Here is a 12,687-nt window from a genome sequence, read left to right as displayed (position 1 = left end):
ATAGCTTTCATGAAGTTGGTGATCACGCGGAAGAATTGAAAGGGCAGGGGGTCTCCATGCGATTTGAAGCTTTAAGGGCGGACCTAAAGTTTGTGGGGTGCGTGACTAGGATAGTTGGGGGGTGGGGCTACTGTTTAGGGGAGGGGCTAGGGGAGTTGAGGGCGGGGCCAGTGTTTCAGGGAGGGGCCTGGGGAGTTTAGGGGGCGGGGTTAGGAGAGGGGCTCTGGGAGTTGAGGATGGACCCATGCCCTTTGAACCTTTCGGCAAGGTCACCGCGCGGGGCAGGAAATAAATAGAGTCGCGACGTTTCGGGCGCAGCAGGCGTCCGTCATCGGGGCGGTGACAAACACAGCGGGAGGCAACCCGCCAAGAGAGGGCTCTGTGGGTACGAGAGAGGGGGTGGGAGCCAGGGAGGAGAGATAGAGATTGAAAGGGGTGTGTGTGTGTGGGGGTTAGGGAGAGAGTAGTGGTGCTCACTAGAGGGATTAAGGAGCCAGCAAGAACAAAATGCCGGGTGGGGAGGTGGTCGGGGTGGGTGGGAGTGAGCGGGGCTTGTAGGCCGAAGAAACTGGAGATGCGGATGCGAAGGCAACACCAACACCTTAAAGCCTCGTCAGGCTTCCTTTTTGCCAGTACCAGCAAGTAATAATAACAGGGTGGTTTTTTTCCGCCTTTTTTTTCTGGCCACGAAACTGAAACCTCTTTTGTTACAAGGATTTATATATTTTTTGTTGTATTTTCTTTCTTTGCATTTTGGACTGCAGGTACAGTAACCATGGATCCTCGTAGAAAAAAAGGTTTCGGTTTTTGTTGCCAGCAAAAAGTGGGGGAAAAAACGCCCTATTATTACCATAAAGCGGTTTTTTAACCTGGTGAATAACATCCTTCCAACGATTGCTCAATTCCTATCCCGTCTTCCCGGTTGAAGTTACGTCTAGGTTTAGATAATGCCCGGACGGCTTCGTGAGCAAACCTTTGACAGTAGCTCGGAGGTTTGCCAGAGCACCCTGGCCTCGGTGGGTTGGGGGGTGGGTGGGGGAAATCTTGAGAGGCCCATAGCGTTATAGCGATGGTCGGCCACGGTGGAGGTATTGGTCCCACGTCGTTAATTCGTTCCCGAATGGGGTAGGATATGGGGTTGGAGGACTTGTACCGAAACTGGCGAACGCCAAACGGATAATTTTTTTTCTTCCCCCCCCCCGAAGGAAATAATCCGTTCCAGATCATAGGAAGTGATATTTTATATGGCCTAGTATACACTAATGGGGTTGCACTAAAAATAATGTAGACGCTACCCGTTGCTAAAATGCACGCACAACTTAAAATGCGTTGATAGATTAAAAGAAATTTGAATAAAAAATTCAAATGTAACATCGCTTCACCTTGTATGAGAGGAGGTTATAGCATACGAAGATGGTGGTGAGGAAGGGGAGGGGGGGGTGGTGGTGAGGAAGGGGAGGTGGTGAGGAAGGGGAGGGGGGGGAGGAGGTGGTGAGGAAAGGGAGGGAGGAGGTGGTGAGGAAGGGGAGGGGGAGGAGGAGGTGGTGAGGAAGGGAAGGGGGAGGTGGTGAGGAAGGGGAGGGGGAGGAGGTGGTGAGGAAGGGGAGGGGGAGGAGGAGGTGGTGAGGAAGGGAAGGGGGAGGTGGTGAGGAAGGGGAGGGGGAGGAGGTGGTGAGGAAGGGGAGGGGGAGGTGAGGAGGGGGAGGAGGTGGTGAGGAGGGGGAGGAGGTGGTGAGGAAGGGGAGGGGGAGGAGGTGGTGAGGAAGGGGAGGGGGAGAAGGTGGTGAGGAAGGGGAGGGAGGAGGTGGTGAGGAAGGGGAGGAGGTGGTGAGGAAGGGGAGGGGGAGGAGGTGGTGAGGAAGGGGAGGAGGGGGAGGAGGTGGTGAGGAAGGGGAGGGGGACGAGGTGGTGAGTCCCCCTCCCATTAAAACTTCAGGAAGCTGACATTCTTTGGGGTTTCTGTTTTAATCTTTCTCTCTCTTTTCTGTTTTTTTTTTAACTTGACTTGGCCCTGGTTGAGGCTTCACCAGGTTTGAGTTTTACTAAAAAAAACCTGTCCGTTGAAGTTTGTTTTTAGCCTTCTTCTAAGAATGTCCCCGAAGCGTGACATTGTCCGGTCATTCCACGCAACACTGGTTACGGCTTGTTAGAGCTTGAATTTTGATTTAAAGCTTTCGTGACTGCAGTAATTCATATTCTTAGCTCTTTCGTTAAAGTCGCCACGTTGAGAATTGTTATTGTTTTACATATATATACTTTATTATTTTATTGTTTCCCTTCAACGTGACTTTACCGAAAGAGCTAAGGATATATTGTTAGAGCTTGTTAGAGCCGTAACAGTGTTGTGTACGCGGTGACTCGTCCCGACCCATACGAGTTCTAGCAAGCGAGGCGTCCGTATCCCAAGCGAGGCGTCCGTATCCCAAGCGAGGCGTCCGTATCCCAAGCGAGGCGTCCGTATCCCAAGCGAGGCGTCCGTATCCCAAGCGAGGCGTCCGTATCCCAAGCGAGGCGTCCGTATCCCAAGCGAGGCGTCCGTATCCCAAGCGAGGCGTCCGTATCCCAAGCGAGGCGTCCGTATCCCAAGCGAGGCGTCCGTATCCCAAGCGAGGCGTCCGTATCCCAAGCGCGGCGTCCGTATCCCAAGCGAGGCGTCCGTATCCCAAGCGAGGCGTCCGTATCCCAAGCGAGGCGTCCGTATCCCAAGCGAGGCGTCCGTATCCCAAGCGAGGCGTCCGTATCCCAAGCGAGGCGTCCGTATCCCAAGCGAGGCGTCCGTATCCCAAGCGAGGCGTCCGTATCCCAAGCGAGGCGTCCGTATCCCAAGCGAGGCGTCCGTATCCCAAGCGAGGCGTCCGTATCCCAAGCGAGGCGTCCGTATCCCAAGCGAGGCGTCCGTATCCCAAGCGAGGCGTCCGTATCCCAAGCGAGGCGTCCGTATCCCAAGCGAGGCGTCCGTATCCCAAGCGATGCGTCCGTATCCCAAGCGAGGCGTCCGTATCCCAAGCGAGGCGTCTGTATCCCAAGCGAGGCGTCCGTATCCCAAGCGAGGCGTCCGTATCCCAAGCGAGGCGTCCGTATCCCAAGCGAGGCGTCCGTATCCCAAGCGAGGCATCCGTATCCCAAGCGAGGCGTCTGTATCCCAAGCGAGGCGTCCGTATCCCAAGCGAGGCGTCCGTATCCCAAGCGAGGCGTCCGTATCCCAAGCGAGGCGTCCGTATCCCAAGCGAGGCGTCCGTATCCCAAGCGAGGCGTCCGTATCCCAAGCGAGGCGTCCGTATCCCAAGCGAGGCGTCCGTATCCCAAGCGAGGCGTCCGTATCCCAAGCGAGGCGTCCGTATCCCAAGCGAGGCGTCCGTATCCCAAGCGAGGCGTCTGTATCCCAAGCGAGGCGTCCGTATCCCAAGCGAGGCGTCCGTATCCCAAGCGAGGCGTCCGTATCCCAAGCGAGGCGTCCGTATCCCAAGCGAGGCGTCCGTATCCCAAGCGAGGCGTCTGTATCCCAAGCGAGGCGTCCGTATCCCAAGCGAGGCGTCCGTATCCCAAGCGAGGCGTCCGTATCCCAAGCGAGGCGTCCGTATCCCAAGCGAGGCGTCCGTATCCCAAGCGAGGCGTCCGTATATCCCAAGGCAAATTTTTTTTCTCTCGTCAAAACACGAGGTTTTACCAGATTCGACGTATTCCAAAGCGGTCGTCTGCCGAGGTGTGACTGTACGTGGCGTTTCGTTTTCCCCCGATGTAACGCCCACCACAGGTGCAACTGTGTTTGTAGACTCCAGGATATTGCATGCCAGGAATGGCATCCTTCACAGATTGGGATTGGACCACGGATTTTGCGTACTCTACCGAATCGGACCTGGATCTTGTGTTTGTTTAAGGTTTTGGAAATCTCTTTGGTAACGCCTGCTATGTATGGTAACGTGAGGGTATTGATCGGCTTCTCAGGGGGTTGTTTATCCTTGGTTGGAGAAAACAGCTTCGCGGATAACGCGGTCCGAGTATCCATTCATCTTTAGGGCCTCGTGCACGCGTTCCAGTTCGCTGGCTAGGTGGTGTTGGGGTCAGAAATGCAGTGGGACCCTATGGTGCAGTGTTTTGACGAGGGAATTCTTCTGTGCCGGATGGTGGTGGGAATCAGGTTTCAGATAGGAATCTGTGTGGGTGGGCTTTCCTGTAGACGGAGCGTCCCAACGAGCCGTCAGGTCTCATCTCAAACAAAACATCCAGGAATGGTAGCTTACCATCCTTCTCCACTTCCATGGTGAATTTGATGGATGGGCGTAATGGAATTAATGTGGTTGAGAAATTGGTTCAAAGCTCGCAGGCCATGTGGCCAAATGACGAAAGTGTCATCCACGTATCTCTTCCACAGGGAAGGACGTAGGGTGGATGTCTGGATGGCATCTGTTTCAAATTCCTCCGTGAAAACATTCGCTACCACTGGTGGTAAGGGGGAACCCCTGGGGTTACCTTCATTTTGTTTGTAGAAAGTACCATTCCAGGTGAAGTACGTGTTGGTAATGCAGTGCCTAACCAGAGTAGGTACATCAGGATTCAGTCCCTGTTGGACTAAATCTTCAATTATTGCTAATGTGTCAGGCACCACAGGGACCTTGGTGAACAGAGAAACTACATCAAAGCTATACTCTTTGGTTCTATTGGGTAAAGTCACGTAGGTGAAAATAAAATAACAAAAAATCGCGACGTTTCGGCCACAACACAAGCGGCCTTCATCAGGTGAAGGGGACGAGACTGTCTGGGGGACAGCGCTGGAGTGGGAGAAGCCACGCTCAGATCGCGACCTTTAAGCTGTGTGAGAAGAAAAAGACCAAGCGCCTTGACAAAGGAATTAGCATAGAATTTAGCATTGAAATGGCTCATTGAAATAGCTAAGTTAAAGTATACACATCCGCAGAGGTACCCCTTGACAAAGGAATTAGCATAGAATTTATCATTGAAATGGCTCATTGAAATAGCTAAGTTAAAGTATACACATCCGCAGAGGCACCCCTTGACAAAGGAATTAGCATAGAATTTAGCATTGAAATGGCTCATTGAAATAGCTAAGTTAAAGTGTACACATCCGCAGAGGTACCCCTTGACAAAGGAATTAGCATAGAATTTAGCATTGAAATGGCTCATTGAAATAGCTAAGTTAAAGTGTACACATCCGCAGAGGCACCCCTTGACAAAGGAATTAGCATAGAATTTAGCATTGAAATGGCTCATTGAAATAGCTAAGTTAAAGTGTACACATCCGCAGAGGCACCCCTTGACAAAGGAATTAGCATAGAATTTAGCATTGAAATGGCTCATTGAAATAGCTAAGTTAAAGTATACACATCCGCAGAGGCACCCCTTGACAAAGGAATTAGCATATAATTTAGCATTGAAATGGCTCATTGAAATAGCTAAGTTAAAGTATACACATCCGCAGAGGCACCCCTTGACAAAGGAATTAGCATATAATTTAGCATTGAAATGGCTCATTGAAATAGCTAAGTTAAAGTATACACATCCGCAGAGGTACCCCTTGACAAAGGAATTAGCATAGAATTTAGCATTGAAATGGCTCATTGAAATAGCTAAGTTAAAGTGTACACATCCGCAGAGGTACCCCTTGACAAAGGAATTAGCATAGAATTTAGCATTGAAATGGCTCATTGAAATAGCTAAGTTAAAGTATACACATCCGCAGAGGTACCCCTTGACAAAGGAATTAGCATATAATTTAACCCTTGATTAGAGAGACCAAGTGTGCACCACCACCACCGGGCAGGAGAATAAAATAATAAATTAATAAAATAACACAATACAATTCTCACGACGTTTCGGCCACAACACAAGTGGCCTTCTTCAGGCGAAAGGAACAGACCTGTCGGGACGACAGAGCTTCAGTGAACGTTGTTAAGATTCCTTAGCGTTTGGTATTACCTTAAGAGTCGCGGCATCTCTTCAGAAAGGTGAGATAAGAAGAAGGCTCAACTAATCGAGTCTCTCGCCTTTCTGAAGAGATGCCGGGACTCTTAAGGTAATACCAAACGCTAAGGAATCTTAACAACGTTCTGTGAAGCTCTGTCGTCCCGACAGGTCTGTTCCTTTCGCCTGAAGTAGGCCACTTGTGTGCTGTGGCCGAAACGTCGTGAGAATTTTACCGTGTTATTTTATTTTATCAATTTATTATTTTATTCTCATTCTACGTGGTGGTGACTTTACCGAAAGAACCAAAGAAGACGAATCCTTGCAGTTCACGAAAGCTTTAAATCTTCAATTATTGCTAAGGTGGTCGGGCACCACAGGGACCTTGGTGAACAGAGAAACTACATCAAAGCTGACGAGGAAATCATCTGGGGACAGTGAAATGCCCTTGATTGAGAGAGACCAAGTGTGCACCACCACCACCACCACCGGGCCAGGAGCAGGAGAAGTCGTGTATCGACAGAAATGTTTTATTCAGGCCACACACATTCACGTCGCCACCCACCCTCAACATTCCCGTTGCAGCAAAAAAACATCCACGGCATCGTCATCATCTTAATCAGCAGTGGAATGGTCATCAGCATCATCATCATCAGCAGTGGAATGGTCATCAGCATCATCATCATCATCAGTGGAATGGTCATCATCATCAACATCATCAGTATCATCATCAGTGGAATGGTTAACAGTGTCTCTCCCTCTGCCCGACCTAGGGGGTAACAAAAATTCACAACCTCCATAACCACCACCACCACAGCCACCGTCACAACCACCACCACCACAACCACCATCACAACCACCACTATAACCACCATCACCACAACCACCACAACCACCACCACCACTATAACCACCACAACCACCCTCCCACTCACCTGTGGCCTAGGGGCCTACAGAAACGAAAAACTTGCCCCTACGGAAGGCAACCTTTTTTCAGACCGTGCTTCCGTTTTTGTACTTTGAGCAACTAAAGCAAAAAATGCGAACCCACGTGAAGTCCTCTCGAATCGATAACATTTACAACAACGTATAGGAATAGGTTTTTTACCCTTTTAACTGGCACAAAAACTGACGCCTTTATTCAAGGCATCGTGTCTGCAATAACCACAGCACAAGCAGTCAAAATGCAACACAAAAAAAAGACAACTCTGATAGTAATATTGGCACTGTCCTTGAATTTGATTGGTCCACACCCGAGACGGCTTTTCTTAGAGCCCTTTAGTCTCCATTGGTGTTGGACCAGAAGACGCCAAAAGGCGTACAACTCAAACATAGCGCACTATCAGAGTATTGTGCCAGTTAAAAGGGTAAAACCTATTCCCATATCTTGTTACTGGCAAAGGAGGTCTCATAAAATTTACAACAACAACCGCCATTCGCCACTAAGTGGCGGTGACGTCACCACGACGCTTGTGCCAGGCCATGTGAACCTTGAGGCCACGTGAAGTGTCGAACGCCCGCTGGCAGGAGGTCACGGGGCAGACCCAGCAGGTGCCACGGGTCGACTGACTGAGATGACTGGCTGATGCACCACCTGTGCCCCCTACTGTGCCAACCTGCTGTGCTTTAGCCACCCGGCGCTCCGCTCGTCGTTGTGAGCGTCGCTCCTCCGCCCTCCGTTGTTGTCGGAGGGCGACCGCCTCCAACTGCCCAGTAGCGTCCTTCACGAGCCTCCTCCACAGAGGCCGATCTTGACACCGCTGGTACCGGTCCATCGGCAAGTCCACTCAGCTCCACGTCCTCCTGTACCACATCACTCCATCTCCTCTCTAGCCCGTGCCGCGCCCGCCTAGCCAGCCCCACTCGATCCGGCCGAACAAAAGCTGTTTGGGCATGCGGTGGCTGGGCATGCGGGCTACGTGACCCAGCCATTTACACGCACGCACGCACACACGCGCAAGCAAGTACGCGCGTACATTCAATCAAGTCCGCTGATCGGCGTAACCACGGACGCCCTTCCCCATCGTGGAACCCGAGGGTACGGGGCCGAGGTAACGGAACGCGCCGGACGAGGTGACATCTCGGACGGGCGGCGGCGGCGGATGTGACCCCGACGGGCACGCAGCGAACACCGGTTCAGATAATCGTCGCCGCCGGCTGTGTTGGCAAGTGAGCGGGTAACCGAACCCGGGTCGCCGGGGTTCGTAGCGCGGCGTAGCGCTAACCGCTGCGCCACCGCTCCCCGCCCACACACACACGCACAGTGCGCTAACCACTGCACCACCGCTCCCCGCCCACACACGCACAGTGCGCTAACCACTGCACCACCGCTCCTCACACACACACAGTGCGCTAACCACTGCACCACCGCTCCCCACACACACACACACAGTGCGCTAACCACTGCACCACCACTCCCTACACACACACAGTGCGCTAACCACTGCACCACCGCTCCCCACACACACACACAGTGCGCTAACCACTGTACCACCGCTCCCCACACACACACACAGTGCGCTAACCACTGCACCACCGCTCCTCACACACACGCAGTGCGCTAACCACTGCACCACCACTCCCCACACTCACACAGTGCGTTAACCACCGTACCACCGCCCCACACACTCACACAGTGCGCTAACCACTGCACCACCACTCCCCATACACACACACAGTGCGCTAACCACTGCACCACCACTCCCCACACACTCACACAGTGCGCTAACCACTGCACCACCGCTCCCCACACACACACACAGTGCGCTAACCACCGTACCACCGCTCCCCGCCCACACACACAATGCGCTAACCACTGCACCACGACGCTCGTGCCAGGCTAGGCGCACCTTGAGGCCACGTGAAGGCTCGCTGCTTTGCAGGAGGTCACGGGACAGAGGCAGTGAAGTGACTTCTCTGCCAGGCTAGGTGCACGAGGGAGTTCGCGGGACAGGGAACCAGCTGTCGTGCTGTTCTACCATGCCGTTCTGCCATTCGCTGAGGAAACCAGCGAAACCATGAGCCTCCTCTCTCGCCGTGCAAACGCTCCGGTGGTCCGATGACCATTCCAGCGGAAATCTACGAGCCTCGAGGGCCCTCGCTTGGTCGAGAAAACTCACCGACCACATCCGGTCTCTCCCGTGTGTAGATGAGAACCCGGTCCCCCACGGGTTCAAGGACGCCTCCCCTACAATCCACCCCCTGAAGAGGAAAGACAATGGACAAGGCCTGCGACAAGCCGCAGAGGCATCTCCACCATGCTGTCGATCGCCGGCAAAAACCTTGCCGGGAATCCTTCTGAACCGCCCGATTGTCCACCGTAGACCGTGGGGGGTGGGGGGGGTCTCTGCTGGCCGAGATTCGGCGTGGTTCCAGAAAAGACCGCGGGAAAACCCACTGCCGTGGCATTCCACTTGACCCGGCAGTCGGTTACAGGAAAGAAAAAAAAACCCGCTGATCTGTATATAATGTCTTTCGTCTTCTGTGGTTCTCTCGGTAAAGTCACCACCACTACCACCACCACGTAGAATGAGGATGAAATAATACATTGATAAAATAAAATAACGCGGTAAAATGCTCGCGACGTTTCGGCCACAACGCAAGCGGCCTTCATCAGGTGAAAGGGACGAGACCCGTCTGGTAGGACAGCGCTGGAGCGAACAAAGCCACGCTCAGATCGCGACCTTTAAGCTGTGTGAGAAGAAACAGAGCGCCTTGACAAAGGAATTGGCATAGAATTTAGCATTGAAATAGCTGAGTGATTAGATTGTGACTGGTCACAGAAATGGCGATGTTAAAGTTAAAGCATACACATCCGCAGAGGCACCCCTTGACAAAGGAATTAGCATAGAATTTAGCATTGAAATAGCTAAGTTAAAGTACACACATCCGCAGAGGCACCCCTTGACAAAGGAATTAACATAGAATTTAGCATTGAAATGGCTGAGTGATTAGCTTGTGACTGGTCACAGAAATGGCTATGTTAAAGTCAAAGCATACACATTCACAGAGGCACCTAGTACAAATCAAACAGTCACAAGCTAATCACTCAGCTATTTCAATGCTAAATTCTATGCTTATTCCTTTGTCAAGGGGTGCCTCTGCGGATGTGTATGCTTTAACTTTAACATAGCCATTTCTGTGACCAGTCACAAGCTAATCACTCAGCTATTTCAATGCTAAATTCTATGCTTATTCCTTTGTCAAGGGGTGCCTCTGCGGATGTGTATACTTTAACTTAGCTATTTCAATGCTAAATTCTATGCTAATTCCTTTGTCAAGGGGTGCCTCTGCGGATGTGTATGCTTTGACTTTAACATAGCCATTTCTGCGACCAGTCACAAGCTAATCACTCAGCTATTTCAATGCTAAATTCTATGCTAATTCCTTTGTCAAGGTGCTCTGTTTCTTCTCACACAGCTTAAAGGTCACGATCTGAGCGTGGCTTTGTTCGCTCCAGCGCCGTCCTACCAGACGGGTCTCGTCCCCTTCACCTGATGAAGGCCGCTTGCGTTGTGGCCGAAACGTCGTGAGAATTTTACCGCGTTATTTTATTTTATCAATTTATTCTTTCGTTCTCATTCTACGTGCTGGTGGTGGTGGAGGTGGTGGTGGTGGTGGTGGTGATGATGGTGGAGGTGGTGGTGGTGGAGGTGATGATGGTGGTGGTGGTGGTGATGGTGGTGGTGGTGACCTTACCGAGAGAACCACAGAGGACGAATCCTTGCGGTCACGAAAGCTTCAAATCGAAAAGCAATGGCTTTCGCCGATCCAACAGAAAGCATTCGACGCAGTCGGCCGGGGTGTGTCCGGACAAAGTCCACTGGCGTCGTGCCAGCTCCGGGAGACCAGCAAGGACTCTCCGACCCGTTGCCAAACCACTAAACGGGGGTGAGGCGAGGGCCTGCGTTTCTGGCGGCGACGCTCCTCCGCTTGGTGCCTCCTGCCAGACGCTGCAAGACGCATTCCGGAACCCCAACACTGGCACGAGCTTCATCCGCCGCTTTGACGGCGGGCTATTCAATCCGCAAGCCGAAGCGCCGAGTGGAGGCGGTCGCTGCCGCCCTGCAGGCTCAAGGCTAAGGTCCTCGGGGCAGCGTGGGCCGCTTCTCCTCGGCTTGCAACGTCGCCGGCCTAACAATCGACACAAGGAAGACTGAAGTGCCGTGCCAACCTGCCCCCCCCCGCCACCTTTGTGAATGGGCAAAAGCTTCGGTAGTACCCTGCCTCGCGCTGTGCTGCGCAGACGGCGAGGTTGTTAACGTCATTGATTGTCTCGGCCCAGTGCAGCCTTTGGGCGTCTACCTGACCCGGCGTCGGGGAAGGACTGGCATCAAGCAGGAGACAAAAAGGGAAGGTCTCCCCTCGGCCTGTTGTCTCGCCGCGAAAGCCCGGGGAGCGGTCTCGCCAGCGGCCACGCCCGCAGGGCTGAGGCGTTTCCACCGGAGCTGTCCGAGGAAGCGGCCGAGGATCACGTGGGCAGGGGCGGAGTGCCTGACGCCGAAGCCGTCGGCGCGGCGAGCATCTCCGGCATGCACGCCCCTCGCTTGCGAAAGGAACAGCCGAGACGGACTGGTCACGTGACCAGAACGCCCTCGCCCGCCCGCCCGCGCGCGAGGCAGCCAAAACAAGCCTCCTTCGGCGGGCCGAAGAGTGGCGGGCGAGCTGAAGAGCGGCAGCAAAAAAGGGGAAAACCTGAGAGGCTCCTTGAAGAGCTTTGGATTCGACCTGAAAGAGCTGGGAACACCCTAGCTCAGCACCGATCTACCTGCCTGTGGGGGATGAAGTACGGGACGGGGGGCAGTCCTCTGCGAGGACGGCCGGAGCTCCTGTGCCATGGGCATCATCGACTATGATGGACGAGCAAAGAAGAAGTCTGCGGGTTTCTGTGTGTGGTGAGTCTGCGGGTGTCTCTGTGTGGTGTGTCTGTGTGTGGTGAGTCTGTGGGTGTCTCTGTGTGGTGAGTCTGTGGGTGTCTGTGTGTGGTGAGTCTGTGGGTGTCTCTGTGTGGTGAGTCTGTGGGTGTCTGTGTGGTGAGTCTGTGGGTCTCTGTGTAGTGAGTCTGTGGGTCTCTGTGTGGTGAGTCTGTGGGTCTCTGTGTGGTGGGTCTGTGGGTCTCTGTGTGGTGAGTCTGTGGGTCTCTGTGTGGTGAGTCTGTGGGTCTCTGTGTGGTGAGTCTGTGGGTCTCTGCGTGATGAGTCTATGGGTCTCTGTGTGGTGAGTATGTGGGTCTCTGTGTGGTGAGTCTGTGGGTCTCTGTGTAGTGAGTCTGTGGGTCTCTGTGTGGTGAGTCTGTGGGTGTCTGTGTGGTGTGTCTGTGGGTCTCTGCATGGTGAGTCTGTGGGTCTCTGTGTGGTGAGTCTGTGGGTGTCTGTGTGGTGAGTCTGTGGGCCTCTGTGTGGTGAGTCTGTGGGTCTCTGTGTGGTGAGTCTGTGGGTCTCTGTGTGGTGAGTCTGTGGGTCTCTGTGTGGTGAGTCTGTGGGTCTCTGTGTGTGGTGAGTCTGTGGGTCTCTGTGTGTGGTGAGTCTGTGGGTCTGTGTGGTGAGTCTGTGGGTCTGTGTGGTGAGTCTGTGGGTCTCTGTGTGGTGAGTCTTTGGGTCTCTGCGTGGTGAGTCTGTGGGTCTCTGTGTGGTGAGTCTGTGGGTCTCTGTGTGGTGAGTCTGTGTGTCTCTGTGTGGTGAGTCTGTGGGTGTCTGTGTGGTGAGTCTTTGGGTCTCTGTGTGATGAGTCTATGGGTCTCTGTGTGATGATTCTGTGGGTCTCTGTGTG

Source organism: Petromyzon marinus (genome assembly GCF_048934315.1).
Source record: "Petromyzon marinus isolate PM22_M1 ecotype Great Lakes invasive population chromosome 75 unlocalized genomic scaffold, UKy_Petmar_22M1.pri1.0 chr75_unloc.3, whole genome shotgun sequence".
Taxonomy (NCBI): Eukaryota; Metazoa; Chordata; class Hyperoartia; order Petromyzontiformes; family Petromyzontidae; genus Petromyzon; species Petromyzon marinus.
Note: the sequence above shows the minus strand (reverse complement) of the source record.